At 45.4% G+C, this 5,465-nt stretch overlaps 1 non-coding gene across 1 annotated transcript; it reads right to left on the reverse strand.

Moving 5' to 3' along the window:
- Positions 1 to 5,149: 5,149 nt before the first annotated feature.
- Positions 5,150 to 5,253, reverse strand: LOC127487299 (U6 spliceosomal RNA). Its single transcript, XR_007914036.1, has one exon. It is a non-coding gene; the product is annotated as a U6 spliceosomal RNA (small nuclear RNA).
- Positions 5,254 to 5,465: the final 212 nt, after the last annotated feature.

Genomic DNA, 5,465 nt, shown 5'->3' on the forward strand with positions numbered 1-5,465 from the left:
AGGGACACGGACCATATGGATGCTTCGGGGCAGGCAGAGACTTAGCCTACTACAGCGCCAGCCCCCAGCGTACTTCCTTCTAAAGACCTTAGGGGAGGATGCAGCCCAGGCCTCCTCCTCAGCTCCTGGTGGTGGCTGGCAATCCTCGGTGTCCCTTGACTTGCACATCTTTCACTTCAGTTTCTGCTCTGCAGCTACAGGCTCTCTGCCTTTGTCTTTGCCCATGTTGACACTAGTCATATAGGATGTGATGGCTGATTTTATGTGTCAAGTTGACTGTGCTAAGGGAGGGCCAGATAGCTGGTGAAACATTTCTGGGCATGCCTATGAGGATGTTTCTGGAAGAGAATAGCGTTTGCATCAAGGGACTGAGTAAAGATCTTCCTTCACTAATCTGTGCAGCCTCATGTAATCCATTGAAGGCCTGCTTAGAACAAAAGATGAAGGACGGCTGAATTCTCTCTGTGCTTGAGCCGGGGCATCTCCCGCTGCCTGCTGTCGCTGGTGCTTTTAATTCTTGGGTATTTGGACTTGGGTCTTTGGAATGGGACTTTTATTATTGGCTCCCCTAGTTCTTAAGATTTCAGATTTGAACTGAACTACATCACATGCTTTCCTAAGTATCCAGCTTGCTGGCAGCAGATCACGGCATAATCACAAGTCAGTTCCCATAATAAATTCTCTGTGTGTGTGTGTGTGTGTGTGTATTTGTGGTTGTGGATCCTATTGGTTCTGTTTCTCTGGAGCATCTCAACTAATACATTGGATTATCCTACTCCAGTATAATATCATCTTAATTGACTACATCTGCCAATACCCTATGTCGAAATAAGGTCACATTCATATGTGGCAAGGGTTAGGGTTTGGATGCTTATGTTTGGGGAGAAGAAATTCTACTCTAAATACGCTTGAATATTCCTCAGAACTTCTGTAAGAAAAATAGTGAATATTCACATAGTGTATACGATGCACCAGCAGTAGTCTAAGTGTTTATGTATAATTTCATATTTAATTCTCACAGTGAGCATATCCAAAGGTACTATTTGCACCTCCATTTTGCAGATGAGGTAATTGAGGCACCAAGAGATTATGTCATTGACACAGGGTCATATAACCCCTAGATAAGTTGACTTTATAGTTTGAGATCTTTTTTTAAAAGATTTATTTATTTTCTTGAAAATTAGAGTTACACAGAGAGAGAAGGAGAAGCAGAGAGAGAGAGAGAGAGGTCTTCCATCCGCTGGTTCAATCCCCAGATGGCCTCAACTGCTGGAGCTGCGCCGATCTGAAGCCAGGATCCAGAAGCTTCTTCCAGGTCTCCCATGAGGGTGAGGGGCCCAAGGATTAGGGCCATCTTCCACTGCTTTCCCAGGCCATAGCAGAGAGCTGGATCAGAAGTGAAGCAGCCGGGACTTGAACCGGCACCCATATGGGATGCCAGCACTGTAGAAGGCAGCTTTACCCACTATGCTACAGCGCTGGTGCCAGTTTGTGATCTTCTACACCGTCAAATTTATCAGCCATCATTAATGTAGATCATACATATGCTCCTTGTAATGTCATTAGGCTCTTTCTGTGTGTGACCTACCACCAAATGAAACATCCCAGGGCAGGGCTGTATGATTGGTGGCCTTGAACCCAGCTTTGTGCCCTGCACCTGTGGTTTCAGGGAACCTTCAGGATAGTGCTGTGTGGCTCCTGCCTCTCTCTATCCTGAATGTTGTGTTCTGAGAGTGAAAGAATGACTGAACACTTCCTAGTTATCATAGGGAGAGATCAAACCAAGTCGGGGTCTACATTTTCAATTCTCGATATAATCAGATCTCAATCATTTCCTAGGAAATTTGTTCTTAAGAATTCATGGCATTTTCAATCAGCTTAATTTCTACACTTGGTGGATAATTTTTAATTACACATGCTTTGCCTTAAATTTGCCCAGAGGGAAGCAACAGAACTATCTAAAGTACCACACCAATTTTTCCCAGAGCGGACATTTCTGTTTATTTCCCAACTTGTACAGAAGACAACTAATGCTAAAATTACATATTTAGGATTTAAACTTTAACTTAAAACTCTTTCCAACACAGATATTTCCTAAAGACTCTCTGATACTCGTTCCTGCACTGCATGTATTTGTCAATCATTGTAGCACACAGCTGCTATTCTTTCTCATCCGAAGGCACCCTCTCAACTACAGGCGTAATGATTTACTAAGTGGTTTAAGTGCTTCCTTTGGTGCAGACCTGAGGTTTAGAACCAGACCATGATTAGCAAGAGAGAAGATACTGGTGTTGACAAAAACCTTGCTGTGGCAAAGGAATTGAGCGGGACAGCTCATGCTTGCAGAGTGGAGATACACAAGAGCCCCATGGGGTTGACATCACTGGTGGTTACTGACGGAACATGCTAGATACCCTAGTGGGAGCATTACTAGAATTTAACTGGGGTTGAGAAAGGCTAGCATCTTCATCTTGTGATGTGTGTGAACATCCGACTTGCTGCAGCTGACAGTCAAGAATCTGTGCTTAGAAGGAGGCAATCTATTACCCAGCAGTGAAGACAGTGGCTGTGGCTGCTGTCCTGTCCCAGCCCTGTCAGGGGCCAAGTGTGCTCTGTGAAGTAGGCAGCAGGGCTAGAGGGTGGCTGGGAGGAGCATTGTGCCTGATGGTCATTTCAAAAGAATGCCTAAGACTTGTTAATACGCAATAACAATAAAAATAATTTCTTTTTTAAAAATTTATTTGACAGATAGAGTTTGACAGTGAGAGAGAGAGAGAGAGACAGAGAGAAAGGTCTTCCTTCCGTTGGTTCACTCCCCAAATGGCCGCAATGGCCGGAGCTATGCCGATCTGAAGCCAGGAGCCAGGTGCTTCCTCCTGGTCTTCCTTGTGGGTGCAGGGGCCCAAGCACTTGGGCCGTCCTCCACCGCCTTTCTGGGCCACAGCAGAGAGCTGGACTGGAAGAGGAGCTACCGGGACTAGAACCCGGTGCCCATATGGGATGCCTGCACCGCAGGTGGAGGATTAACCAAGTGAGCCACGGCTCCGGCCCCCTAAAAATAATTTCATATCCTAAATTAACTGATCATTCATTATTTTTAAAGATTTATTTATTTTATTTTAAAAGCAGAATTACAGCGAGGCAGAGGCAGAGAGAAAGAGAGAGAGAGAGAGAGAGAGAGAGGTCTTCCATCTGCTGGTTCACTCCCCAAGTGGCTGCAACGGCTGGAACTGGGGTCATCCAAACCCTGGAGCCAGGCGCTTCTTCAGGGTCTCCCATGTGGATGCAGGGACCCAAGGCCTTGGGCCATCCTCTGCTGCCTTCCCAGGCCATAGCAGAGAGCTGGATTGGAAGTGGAGCAGCCAGGACCTAAAGGGGTGCCCATATGGGATGCCAGCATTGCAGGTGGCTGCTTTACCCCCTATGCCACAATACTGGTCGTAATCATTCATTCTAATTACTTTACAGATCGTCATGTGTAAACCCTCAAGTCATTTATAAAATTGGTTACCAGTTATATGTTCTGTCTCTTGATGAGGTGATTTATGGTGACCCTAAGGGGTAAGGAGTCCTATACATTCAGAGGCTGGAGGGGTACTGACCCTTTCCTGGTTAAAGTGGAGGAAAGAGCTGGTATGGTCCGTGGACTGGTGGTTTGTCATCTAAAAGGTTTCCCAGCTCTGTCGGTCATTCTCATCCTAGCCTGCATCCAGCAGTGGCTGCCTGGTCCATGGTTGAGCCTTTTGCCTCCACACTCTGAAGTCTCATCACAGCTCCTGGTAGAAACAGAAGAGTGAGGCTGTTCCATTCAATGATTGGTGGGTGCCATTCGGGTTCCTGGGCTCACTGGTGACTGTCAGGCAGAGTGGGATGAATTGTGATTTCTAAAAGACGTGTGTATCTAGAGCCCAAAAATACAACCTTACTTGGAACAAGTGCCTTTGTAGATTAAACCTAGGTCAGGATCTCAACTGAGATGTTGGATGAAGGTGGGCCATAAATGTTATGGCAAATTTTAAAACAGACAGAAAAGGAGAAGACACAGAGAAGCATAGGGAGAAGTCCTCGTGAAGATGGAGGTAGAGAAAGAAAGAAAGCATTCGTGAGCTAAGGGGTACCTTCTCCCGGAGAGTCCAAGAAGAGCCAACACTGAACAGCAGCTTCATTTCAGACTCTGGTATCCAGAACTGTGGGCAAATGAATATCTGTTGTTTTAAGTCACCCAAAGTGTGGCAATTTGTTAGGACAACCTTAGGGAAACTAATACAGCAGTTTAAACGAATGCTCCTTCTAGTCATTACCACAGCCAAGTCCTCTTTAGATCATGCAGTTCCTTTTCCCTTCATTAATTTATAAAGGATTAGACATGAGAGATGTTCCAAGAAGCATTCTCTTTCACTCATGGGTCATGGGGCATGAAATTACATCATTAGAGACTGATTCCTTAGAACTTAAAGACACTTTTTTTCTATTCAGGGGGGATAATACATCAAGTCTCCAACGTTGTATGGAGAATGAGACTAGGATAAGCTTTCTTCATCAAGGAGAGAATCTCACATCCCCTTGGTGCCTGGGGACTTAGCCACCAGAGGGTAGTGACCACGGCAGGCAGACTGCCCTGCAAGGTCTCTCTGGCTTCCACGTCTTCCTGGATGCGTCAAGACATTGAGGCCTTGACAACTCTGTTATCCAGGCCACTTCTTAGCATTGTTCATGCAGCTTGTCACCTTGAAAGATGATGTAATGGCTTTTGCTTCCATACAGAAAACAACAGACTTGCTTACTGCTTGATATAAAAACAGTGGGTTCCCTATCATAGGTTCCATGGCTGCAATTATGCAGCACCCACTGGGTCCTTGTGTCTCACCTCATGGGACCCAGGGGTAAGGGGAGACATACAAAGATGTGATAATGTGTGTTGCTCTCCTTATGAGCAAGGAAGTCTCTTGTCTCTGACATGGGTGTCTCCTGTGCTGTGGCAGCCACCATGCAGCAGTGAGAGGTGAGAGGAGAGGGCTGACATCAGATATCTGCAGAGCCAGTGTGTGGGGTTGACAGATCAATGAAGCCTCAGGAATACTTCCTGCCTACAATTGTACCCAGGATTGTAGTGATGGGTGGTATTTACATAGATCTGTTTTTTTTTTTTTTTAATATGGAACACTTCACGAATTTGTGTGTCATCCTTGCACAGGGGCCATGCTAATCTCTGTATCGTTCCAATTTTAGTATGTGTGCTGCCGAAGCGAACACTACATAGATCTGTTTTAAGTGTGTGTGTACGTATGTATGTTCATGTAGTCTTCATAGCAGGTCTGTGAGGCATGGATTTTGATTTTAATGATATGGACTTTAGCAACTTGCCCAAGGATGCCAGAGTGGGAGACTGCAGAACTGGGCCAAGAAGCCAGGAGAACATATTCAAAATACACATTCTTCATGTTGTAAGATGGAACCAAGTGAAA

The sequence above is a fragment of the Oryctolagus cuniculus genome, chromosome 13, assembly GCF_964237555.1.
Source record: "Oryctolagus cuniculus chromosome 13, mOryCun1.1, whole genome shotgun sequence".
Lineage (NCBI taxonomy): Eukaryota > Metazoa > Chordata > Mammalia > Lagomorpha > Leporidae > Oryctolagus > Oryctolagus cuniculus.